This window comes from Triturus cristatus, chromosome 3_1 (assembly GCF_964204655.1).
Source record: "Triturus cristatus chromosome 3_1, aTriCri1.1, whole genome shotgun sequence".
Lineage (NCBI taxonomy): Eukaryota > Metazoa > Chordata > Amphibia > Caudata > Salamandridae > Triturus > Triturus cristatus.
The window spans coordinates 414,143,603-414,155,768 of NC_140583.1; the positions used below are offsets into that span (position 1 = coordinate 414,143,603).

Genomic DNA, 12,166 nt, shown 5'->3' on the forward strand with positions numbered 1-12,166 from the left:
CGCAGTCGCGCCCTGACATTGCCGGATATTGGATATTTCTGCCCCCCCCTGAGAGGCCAGTTGGCCTGGGGACAGTTATTTTGTGTTGTGCCCTCGCCTAGGGTACCTGGTGATTTTTATATATATACTTTTGCGCCTGCGCAATGTCTTTATGATATTCTCCTTCCTAAACTGTGTTTATACATTGGAGATTGTTTTACTAATAGTAGTCATGCTAGTGTGTTCATGTTTCCCTGCGTGATATATTCCTAAAGATGGTTAGGGTTGCGTAGGTGGTACTTACCTGATGCTAGTGTGATGACGCTGAGGTCAATATTGCGCCAGTAGTTACTGGTTGTGTGCTACATGTTCTATTTTAGTGCTACAGTGATTGTAAGTGCTATGGTCTAAAGTTTTATTCCTATGTTCTAAGTGTTATTCCTAAAAAGTGCTAATTCCTGACAGTGGTCCATGTGGCCCTGTCCCCTGTACATATAATTAAGGGTGGGCGTAGTTCGCGAAGTAGCACTTCGCGAAGCTACGCAAAGTGAAGTTCGCACTACGCGAGCTACGCGTAGCACTTCGCGAACTGCGAAGTAACATGTTCGCACTGTGCAAGATGTTGTTTTCAATGATTGCACAGTGCGGACAAGCAACCGGCACTGTGCAATCATTGAAAATGGCATCTTGCACAGTGCGAGCTGTAGTTTTCTGCTGCTCGAGTAGATTTTTACTCGAGCTGCAGATTTCTCAACATGAACTGGTAGTTTCTCATCGCGACCCCTCGCAATGAGAAACCTGACCTTCTCGCGTTGGGAATCTCGCCGGGAGGTTTATTTTCCATGCTCGCGATCGCGAACAAGGAAAAAGTCTCGCCAGGATGTCATTTTGCTTGCTCGCGGTCGCCAACTTGACGTTGAGGACCGCGAGCAAGCAAAAAATGACCGCAGCACTACGCAACAATACGCTACGCGTGTTCGCACTGTGCTACGTGCAGTTCGCGTAGCGCGAAGTAGCGCGAACTTCGCAAACTACGCGAGCGTAGCGTAGTGCTTCGCCCAGGCCTACATATAATCCCTTGTAAATTCTGCCCGTGCCTGTTGGCACATTGTAAAGTGTGTGTTTTTATCTAATGTGTTGTGTATAATACAAAGGTTATTTTTATATAATTCCTTGTGTGGAGTTTCCTTTGTGGTGGGCCTTGGGTGTTGTTGCTGGGTGCGCGCGCAAACGCTTTACACATCGCCTCAGGGATAAGCCTGTCTGCTTGTGCCAAGCTACCAAGGGGGTGAGCAGGGGTTATCTTTGGCGTGTAACTTCCTTGCCCTGACTAGAGTGGTGGTTTCTGTCTGGCTTTGGCGCAAGCCTCAGCCAACCAGAAATCCCATTGCTAACATTGGTGATCAGCGGTGGGATTTGGACTTGCGTTTGCGCTGTACCGCAGCGGCAACTGGCCGCACTACAAAACTCTGCATTTAGATAAATCACATGGTATAGGGATTATTGTTCTAAGTTTGTTTTTAATTGTCATTTCTTTGGAAATGTGTTTTTGTGCACTGTGAGTTAGGTGTCCCTAGCTCGGGAGGGTAGATCATCCCCCTTAGTGCATTGTGTTCTGGATTCACCAGAGGGTGGGATCCAGTGGTGGCAGCGTAATAGTGTCCTGTACATTTGTCCCCCGCCCTGCGCCCAGAGTTGGTACCTGTGTCACGTGGTGGTCAGGTTGAGGAATCAGGGGTGGTAGAAACTGCCTTACCAGTCTGAGGGGAGGGTTGTGTGTGGATGAATGGTGTGTGGCACTAGGCAAGTGAGTGTGAGTTCTCAGGGATAGAGAGCTTGCTGAATCCTTTGTGAATTGTGTACTCCTGTGTTAAACACAGACCCCTAGGTTCCCTGTGTGATCTTTTCTCTAGAACGTCTGCCAGAATGGAGCCTGCTTTTGATCCCAGTGATCTAGTTTATTACGGTATGCAGGAGTTGGAAAGGTTCTGTAGGGAGAGAAACATAGGGGTGAGAGAGTCAGACACTGTGTACGAACTGAGGAACCACATGATTGGATGGCAAACAGGTGAATGGGAACGTGAGCGCAGGAAGGAAGAAAGGGCCCGGGCCTCACACCTGGAGGGTGGTGGGTCTGTGGGGAGCCCTGAAGATTCAGAAGGAGATGACAGTACCTGGACGCCAGTAGAGAGTGAGGACCCCGTAGGTAGGGAGTCCCTTGCTGGGTCCAGCGTAGGAGCTAGCGCCTCATCCCTTTCCCTGTCCCCTGAGCACAGTGGTAGTTTTCTGGATTCCCCAGTGAGGGTGGAGTCCAGTGGTGGCAGCAATATAAAGTGCAGTATAGAGAGTCCCAGTCCCAGTTCCCCGAGTATGGTACCTGTTTCCCAAGAGGAGGAGTATAGGTTGAAATTCAGGGGCAGTAGGAAACTGTCTCACCAGTCTTGGGAGGAGTTTTTGGAGGGATGTAATGAGGCACTGTCCGATTGGGTGGAGCAGTACTCGGAACGTACTTATAACGGCCTGTATGATCTGGTTCTCAAAGAACACCTGCTCAGTTGTTGTGTGCCGGGGTTGCGCCAACACCTGTTGGGGTGTGGATTGTCTGAGCCATTTGAGCTTGCAGAAAAGGCAGACCATTGGGAAGGTGCTAGAGGTCCTCTAGTGTCATTAGTGAGTGATTCCAACAATAGTGGGTCAGAGATCCTCCAGCCCAGCGTGGTGGAGGAGGCTCAGTGTAGCCCAGCTAGGTCCCAGGATAGCGAGGAGGGTGTAGGGGCTCACTGCCTGGCTCAGTGGAGCAGGAGTGAGGGGGTGACCGAGGGACTCCAGACGCCCGAAACCCTGCCTCAGGACTTGGATGGTTTCATGAGGGAACACCAAGTTGGGGACCTAGGCTGTCCTGTTAGTCCACTTGAGGAAGATCTCTTAGTGAGTGGAGGACCTGGAGCGCCTGTAAACAGGGCTCCTGTGGTTCTGGAGTCTGGCAGTACCGCTCCGGTAGGGAGGTTACAGGAGTCCAGCGTGAGTGATTGGGGGATGAGTTCCCCAGTGGAAGAGCCGGTGGGTCAGGGACTTCCCAGTTGGGCTAGGATCCCGTGTAGTGACCAGGGTGACACCACTTCTGTTCTGGGGGATCTCCGCGCACTGTCAGGTGGACAGGGGATGGGAGATCAGCGCCAGACAGACAGTCGCTCGACATATGTGTCATTTGATAGCCTCAGGGGGATGGAGTGTAAGTCCCCCAAAGTCCTGGAGTGCCAGGCGATTATTCCACCAAAGGTTCTAGGCCGGAGGTTGGAAGGCCAGGTTCGGGATTGGCCTGACCTGAAGGGTGGGACGTCTGTAACCAGCGTCCCGACCAGTTCTTCTTCCAGAGGTACCGCCCCAGTTGGTAGGGAGCAGGGCTCTGGAAGGGGGTGCAGAGGGTGGGAGAGCCCACCTCTGCCCCCGGTACAACCTGAGGGGTTAAACCCTGGGTTGGAATGGCGTTCTAGGTGTACCCCTCACCAGAGGAGGAGGAACCCTAGGAGAAGAGGTAGGGGGAGGAGAGCCTTCCCTGAGACTCCTGGTCCACCTGAGGGTGTAGACCCTAGGCTGGAGAACCAGTGGCAGTCTAGTCCTGTCTTGCAGAGAGGAAGAGTGGAGAATGGCCGCTATGTGCCAGGGGTTACTACCCCCCACTCTGTGATTAGGCAAAGACCGGTGGCACCTGGGTGGCCTAGGGCCTGGTCTTGGCCGCGGACAGCTTGGGAGTACCAGTGGGGTAGCCCAGTTGGTCCAGACAGTGGTGTTAGAAAGAATTCCATGGGTTCACCGTGGCGTAGAAACGGAGGGTGTCCCTGGAGTTGCGGGCCCGCGTCCGTGTTCTATCGCCCCAAGCAGGGAAGTCCATCACGGTGGTGATTGGGCTGCCCTGCGTTTTGGCTGGAAGGGGGTTGTGTTGGACTTGGCCCTTCTGGCAGGTTCACCCCTGAACTTTTTTGCTTTTTACTGGTGACTTGGTGTGGTGATTTTTTGGTTTCTGCGCACTTTCCCTGTGTCCCAGGGTAAAGTGCGTGCGCACTCTGAGAGCATGTGGTGAGATAGGCCTGCCCTCCCATAGGAATGCATGGGGAATGTATGTGTCCCTAGTAGTTCCTGATGCGTGGGGTGTGCAGGCCCGAGTTTGGTATGTGCGGACTCGTGGGAGTGAATGCTGCGCGATGATGTGTGCGGCGTGCATGTACCTAGTGTGGAAGTGCCACTTCTAGAAGTGGGCACTTCTGTGTGCAGTGTGTCTGTCGCGTGATTGGCTGGTCATGTCATGTGACGGGCTAGGGATTCCCCAGAGTCAGGATGAGTCACCCAGTGGTGAATGGGGAGATCAGCAGCTAGATGGGTGGGAGGAGTACACCTGGGTCCTGAATAGGGCAGGGTTTTCCACACACAATGCTGGCTCCGCCCCCTGTGGTGCGACTGACGACCCTAGCCCTGCCAGTGAATAGAGTGAGGGGCTGAGCACATCAAGGGTGCTCCCCAACCAGCTGCGACTGGTTTTCCCCCTCACCCTGAACCGAGAACAAAGACTTTTTCTGTATAAAAAGGGGCTGTGTCCCCTTACATGTGGTTCTGCTTTTGGATCCTGACCGGAGGGGGCTGCTGCTGCTGGAGGCCAGGAGGAACCGCCACTTGGGACTGCCTTCCTGCCCTGGAGGGCCCAGTGAGCTGGCCCCTGGCCCAGCCTTGCCCCCCTGCCTATCTTCCTACAAACTTTGCAGGGGAGAACTCTGCTGGACTTGCGCTTTTTATTGTATGCTCCCCAAAGCACCTGGAAGCGCTGTTCTTTGACCTGCAGCCTGGGAGCGTTTTTTCATTGACAGCGCTAAGAGCGCTTTATTTTTGTGGCCGGCAGCGCGAAGCTGCATCCTAGGGATTCCCCCACTTTTCGATCCTCGCGGGTGCCTACCCCGCTTATTTTAATATTTTCCATAGCGGGAGCCCACCCCGCGTTCGTGTGTCCGATAGCGGGTGCCTACCCCGCTTTTGCTATCTAAGGAATCACCGCCGCAGCCCGAGATCCGTATCGTCTGCCGCTCCGGCCGGAAGGCAGGCAGCCTTCGTTGGGACGGGGGCGGGACTTTGAACCAGGAAGCAGCCGGGAGCCTACCCCGCGCTGTCCCGGGCAAAGCAGGAAGAACCCCAGAGAGCGAGAGAGCCCCGAGGAGCGGGAGCTCTCTGGCGCCGCCTCGCACTGCCCCGGTGGAAGAGTCCGGTGTAACGGGAGCACCGGAGGCTCCCTAAACGAAGCAGAGCGGCAGCGAGAGGAACGGAGTCCCCCTGCGAGCGGCCCGGTGAGTAGGGGAGGGCCCGGGGGGCTCCGTGGTGTCGGCATTCTCTGTTCTAGAGCGCTTGGATGCTCTAAACGTTGGGGGGCATTGTTCTTCGTTTGACCAGAGCCCATCGAGGCTCCACCTTACGGGGGCATCTCTTTCTTACGGCGGGCGGCCCCGGAAGGCAGCGGGCCGCCCCAACGTTTCTGGGGGCATTGTTCATTGGCATTGCAGAGCGCGAGTGGCGCTCCAACGTAGAGGGTCATTCTTGTGTTGTGGCAATCAGAGCGGCCCCAGAAGGCAGCGGGCCGCTCCCACGTTCTAGGGACACCATTCCTTTCGAGCCCACGAGGCTCTAACGGGGCACATTTGTTTATTGAGCCCACCAGGCTCCAACGTTTGGGGGCATTCTTGTTGGCAGAGCCCAGAGAGGCTCCAAAGTATGCCACATTTGTTTTGAAAGGCACAGTGGTGCCCTCGCTCACTTCGTGGGCAGCTGCAACGTTTAGGTTGTGCATTGTGCGCCTGGCTTGCGCAGCCTGCGCAGTCGCGCCCTGACATTGCCGGATATTGGATATTTCTGCCCCCCCCTGAGAGGCCAGTTGGCCTGGGGACAGTTATTTTTTGTTGTGCCCTCGCCTAGGGTACCTGGTGATTTTTATATATGTACTTTTGCACCTGCGCAATGTCTTTATGATATTCTCCTTCCTAAACTGTGTTTATACATTGGAGATTGTTTTACTAATAGTAGTCATGCTAGTGTGTTCATGTTTCCCTGCGTGATATATTCCTAAAGATGGTTAGGGTTGCGTAGGTGGTACTTACCTGATGCTAGTGTGATGACGCTGAGGTCATTATTGCGCCAGTAGTTACTGGTTGTGTGCTACAAGTTCTATTTTAGTGCTACAGTGATTGTAAGTGCTATGGTCTAAAGTTTTATTCCTATGTTCTAAGTGTTATTCCTAAAAAGTGCTAATTCCTGACAGTGGTCCATGTGGCCCTGTCCCCTGTACATATAATCCCTTGTAAATTCTGCCCGTGCCTGTTGGCACATTGTAAAGTGTGTGTTTTTATCTAATGTGTTGTGTATAATACAAAGGTTATTTTTATATAATACCTTGTGTGGAGTTTCCTTTGTGGTGGACCTTGGGTGTTGTTACTGGGTGCGCGCGCAAACGCTTTACACATCGCCTCAGGGATAAGCCTGTCTGCTCGTGCCAAGCTACCAAGGGGGTGAGCAGGGGTTATCTTTGGCATGTAACTTCCTTGCCCTGACTAGAGTGGGGGTTTCTGTCTGGCTTTGGCGCAAGCCTCAGCCAACCAGAAATCCCATTTCTAACACATTGCAATGCAATAGGTCTTAAATTTGCAAGAGTTTGAGCTAATGACATTGTAAATGACAATGCTTTTTACTTATGTGTTTTGAAAATCTGCAAGCAGTGCGTAAACATGCACTTTGTACTTATAGTACTTGCTTACAAGAAGCAAGGCAGGCAGTAAATGCGCCTCTTTTACTGCCAGTCTGCAAATCAGCTGGAGTTGAACATTGATGTTTTTCTGGTAGATGTGACACTTAAAACAAAACGAAAGGTAGATTAAATGTAGATTAAATATAGATAACCCTTTATCTGCACTAGGACATGTCTGTAGTTCGGAGATGCTGCCTTAAATGAACATTAATGTTAAAAAACATATGTCAGAGTACAGTACAGCTCACACTTGGGGAGGTGCAAATACCATGATGTGGTACAGTTTGTGGAGCGTGAGCTCATTGTCGAATAAGAAAGATATTTACTGTTATTTGGGGTTGTGCAGATTTGCTGGTGTGGTTTACTTCTCTGAAGGCAGGTGCTGCCATCAAAGAAGCCTACGATACTTTGAAAGCAAGCCATTCCACTCCCAATGTAGAACGTATCAGGAATGGGCTTTCCACATTTCTTTTGCTACCTGTAGTCATACTTGGTGAGAAAAAACAAAGAGTGGGAAAGGTGTGAAAGGCTGCAAAACAAACCAACTCTGAAGGCAACTTTCACTTTCCATTTCATGACTAGTTGCTCCCATGGCATGAGATCTGGAGAGAGGGCATTGTTTTCGTGATAAGATGGAAAAGACACAGTGGGGAAGGGTGTAGAACTGCACATTATTTAAATACCGCTATATTCACTGCCTCAGAGGACCATTAATAACCCAGTAAAAGAGGGTAAGACAAACTTGCAGAGGAGGCGCAAGCAAGTCATCATTGTTACAGGTCTGACTGTTGTTCGGCCCCTTTATTTCACCTCTTGTAGTTATCATTGTTGGAGCTTCGGCGGTACACCCCAGAGTATCCAAATTAACCTGCTTTACAACAACATGTGGCGTAACCACCAGAGCTGCTGACATTGGAATTGTGTTCAAGTCTTGACGTTGGCTTACTATCCTGTGATTCTAGGATTGAAATATACTGGAAAGATTGTATGCTTAGGAGGCTGCACACAGGGAAGAAGGGGGGTGAGGGAGCAGGCAGAGGAAGTCTAGGGAGGAATACACAATAAAATGAAATAAATAAATAGAAAAGTACCTTCTGTCAGCTGGCTGTGAGCGTTGTCTCCAATGCTCTATTACTTACCGGTAATCTTCATTACTCCAGGTCCCGTTGTCCTCGTCCCCTTCATTAACAGATTGGAGATTACTATCTCCCGACAGAAAAAAAGAGCAGAAGGCATGCTGGGACCCTAATACTGCCCCTCCCACCGGGAGTACATAAGCAGCACTTACCCAGCATCCCGTCTGTACAACCAAGCCCAGACAGGAAGGCCGGTCGCCCGGGAGGGAGGGAGGGGCGTATGAAGGGGACGAGGACAACGGGACCCGGAGTAATGAAGATTACCGGTAAGTAATAGAGCATTACCCCCAGGTCCCTTATGTCCTCGTCCCCTTCATTAACAGATTGGAGAATACCAAAGCAGAAAAACCGGCCTTCCAAAACCAAAAGCACACCCAGGAAACCACACCAACGCAGCAACCCAAGGGAGCACCGAGAAGGAGGCAAGGGGAGACCGCAGGAAGCAACCGGCCAGCACCAAACCAGGACCGGAGACAACCCATAAAACAACACAAGACCAGGACCACAAAAATGAGGCCACCAACCAGAGAAACAGGAGACAGGACACCCAGGACAAACGACACGGCCAAGGACGGACAAGCCCGTCCAGCCCAGAACCACCAGGAAGGCACACAGGACCCGGCAGCCGAACAGACACCGAGCAAATCCCGACCCTCCCGGAGAAGGCCAAAGAAAGAAGGCCAGCCCAGGCAACGAGGCGCAGCCCCAAGCACCCAGACCAACAAAAAAAGGAGGAAGGCCCAGGCCAGAAACCGGCCCACCACACCAAACCAGACGAAAGCACAGAGAAGAAAGCCAACGAACCCCGCAGAGGAGGCCAGGGCCGGGGATGAACCACAGCAAGAGCCTGTGAGCAGAACAGGAACCAGACCCCAACCAGACCAAAAAGGACCGGGAAGGAGACAGAAACCCAAAAACCCCAGGAGGACAAAGCCCCCACAGGGAAGAAAAACCGCCAACCGAACAGGGCGGCCAAAACCCAGAACAGGCGGAGCACAAGAAGCAATCCGGAACCGAACCGGAACATCAAGACAGAGGGCAGAAAAAAACAGAAGCCAAGAAGGAGGACGACCGCACAGGCACCCAACACCTAGGCCAAGCACACAGCAAGGGCCAGAGCCACGGAACAAAAAGCCCTAGGGCGCATAGCACCCAGACCGGAAAACCACCAGGTCCGACCCCACATAATACCGAAGAGGAGCCAAGAGACAGCAAAAAATGAGGGCAACAAGGGACAAGGAACCAGGAAGCCAGGACCGAAACCCAGCAACCCGCAATGGCAGGAGGACCCACAGGCCCAACCAACCCCGGAAGAAGCCCACGTAGAACCCAGGGCAAAGAAAAGGCAGGGAGGCCAAACGAGACCCCCAGCAACCCAACGCCGGACCAAACAGAAGGCCGGAAGAAAGAACAAGCACAGGAAACCACCAAAACGGAAACCCGAGGAAGCAGAGAAGCAGAGGGCCAAGCAGCAGAAGAACCCGGACACCCATGAGTCAGGAGGGAGAGCACGACAAGGAGGCCCAGCCAGAGAACACACAGAACTAGAAGGAAGCTCGCAGACCAGGAGCAACAGGAGGCAACCCCGGAGGCAACCCCAGAAGCCCTGAAAACCCGGACCCACACAGGGCCGGACAAGGGACCCTCAGTCCAGGAAAAAAGAAGAGGGCGGTCAGCCAGACAGGAGCAACGGGGAACCGAAGCTCAACAGCACCCAACCGAACCCCAGGAACCAGGCAGAGACACGGACACCCAACTAGAGGTGACCAAACCCAGGAAAAAAGCGCCGGCATGAGCAGGCCCAGAAGGACCCACCAGAACACGACACAAAACCAAGAGAGCACCCCGCCAGGATCCACCGAGAGAGCACAGACAAGGATACCCATCCAAAAAAAGGCGACCACCAGACGCCCAAAACCAGCAGAAACCGGAAACCCCTGCATACCAAAAGAGGGGAAACCAGAGCCAAGTCAAGGACACAGCACCAGCGAAAGAGAGCCAGGCCCCAAACAAACCAGACACGAACGCCAGAGAGCCAAAACGTGAACCGCCACTGGAAACACACCCCAGGGGGGACGCAAAAGGAAAGGGAGAGCAGGACCCAACCCAAACCGTCGGAGAAGCCGACCGCCACAGGCACCCCCAGGGAGCCACAAGCAGGAAAAAACCGTTCCGACCCAGCTGAACCACAGAGACCAGGCGAGAGTAGGAGCGCCACAGTCAATAGGAGGGGCGACCAGGACCCACCGAAAGAAGCCAAATACAAGCCCAGAAAACGAGCAGGAGCGCCACAGCAGCAGAGGAACACAAGGCCACACCAAGGAACCCCAGAAACCAGGAAACGTCAGCGCCAGAGCCATGAGCAACAAAAAAACAATAGCAACCAGCACGGAAGAAGCCAGAAACAGATGCAAAAAGGAGGCAGCAACAGCAAAAGAAGCCCCCCAGCATATGGCAACACCGAACTCCAGGGAGGGCAGACCCTCGAAAGGAAGGGGACACCGTACCCCAGCGGACAGAGCGAGCAACCCCGAAGAGAGGCAGAAATAACCCACGGCACAGCCAAACACGGCCCACAACCAGCTGAACCGGACGGCAGCAGAGGAACAGAGCCAGCCGCACAGGCAAGGACCCCCGGGGAGGGAATCCAACCTAGGAACCCAGCCCACACTAGGCCAGACCACAGCACGGGTCCCAACAACACCCAGCATCAGGACTGCGCAGAAAAGCCAAAAAACAGGCAGACCCCGGCATGACCAAGAGAGCAAGAGAGGGCAAGCCCAAGCGGACAAGAGAGGACCACGACCCCATACACACAACCCAGGGAGGCCACGTCCCACAGAGGCAAAGCGGCAGCTAGCAAGAAAGCCCACAGATACCCAGTGGAGCAACACAGAAGCCCCGGAGGGAAAAGCGGCAAGGGGACAAGGCGGCAAAGACCCGCTGCAAACGACAGTGGACGCGCAGCGCCAGCCCAGTAGCCAGGGAACAGGATGCCGCTGAGGCAGAGAGCCAAACCGGCGACCAGGCCCCCGAAAGAGAGACAAGGCCATAAAAGACAGCCTACACGGTGAACCAAAACACCGGCATCACCGCACACCCCAGCACACCATCCCAGCCACCCGGAACACCCAGGAAGCCAAGGACGAGGAACAGCCCAACCAGGCAAGAACCCCAGCCCCGTAGACCACACACGAAGGCCGAAGTGGGGACGAAGAGCATCAGCAGAGAGCAAGCAGCACAAGCAGGAGGCCCTAGGAACAAACCCCGGCAACACCAGGAGCCACCGCCACCCAAACAGGCCAAGGGCAACCTGCCAAAAACGGAACAGGAGCGGGAGGACCGGCACCACTATTAAAACATGGAACGCTTCATGAATCTGTGTGTCATCCTTGCGCAGAGGCCATGCTAATCTTCACTGTGGAAAGGAGGAACCAGCAGCGCAGGATGAGCAGGAAGCGCCCAAAGACAGAGGCGTCCAGCGGCCAACAGCCCCCGAAAGAAAGGGCCACACAGCAGCCCCAGTGCACAACCAACAGAACCCACGAGAGTACCACAGGAACAGAACCCCAACACACACCGGGGACAGGACAGAGAGGGGCGGTCACGGGGAAAAGAGAAGGAGCACACCAACTCTACGTCGCACCACGCAAACACCCGAAGTGCAGCAGAAAACCGCAAGTCACACAGCCACAGAACGGGAACCCGATGCAAAGGTACCGGAGCGCCCCACAAGAACATTAGGGACGGCACCCAAGGATACATACAAGTGCGCAAGGCGCAGGGAGACCAGGCGAACAGCGCAGAAACACAGTATGCCGAGCCCCTGTCAGGCTCCAACCCAGGACCCTAGCCAAAAAAGAGGCAGCCCACGCGGTAAGGCAGCATCCACAACCGGGAGGAAACCAGCACACGCAGAGGCAGCAGTCAGAAGGAGCGTCACACTGCCGCAGGCACAAACTCCGGCAGCAGAAGAATCACTCGGACACAGGGCAAACGGGCAGGAAGGAGGAGCAAGGAGCCACGCACCCCAACACCCCCAAGCAGTCAAGCGACAGCGACATCAAAGACCCTGGACAGCGCCAGCCTAAAGGGAATCCATGGGCGCGCCGGTCGGGATGTAGCTCAGTGGCAGAGCGCATGCTTCGCAAGCATGAGGTCCCGGGTTCAAACCCCGGCATCCCCAAGAGCCCACGCCAGCCATCACGGACCTGAAAGAAAGAAAGAGCACCAACGCATAGCGAAGAACCACAAAACCGCTATGCGGGACTCA

General features: G+C 54.0%; 1 pseudogene; it reads right to left on the minus strand.

Annotated features, from left to right (window-relative positions):
• Nucleotides 1-11,248: 11,248 nt before the first annotated feature.
• On the minus strand, nucleotides 11,249-11,319 carry LOC146860341 (U6 spliceosomal RNA; annotated as a pseudogene).
• Nucleotides 11,320-12,166: the final 847 nt, after the last annotated feature.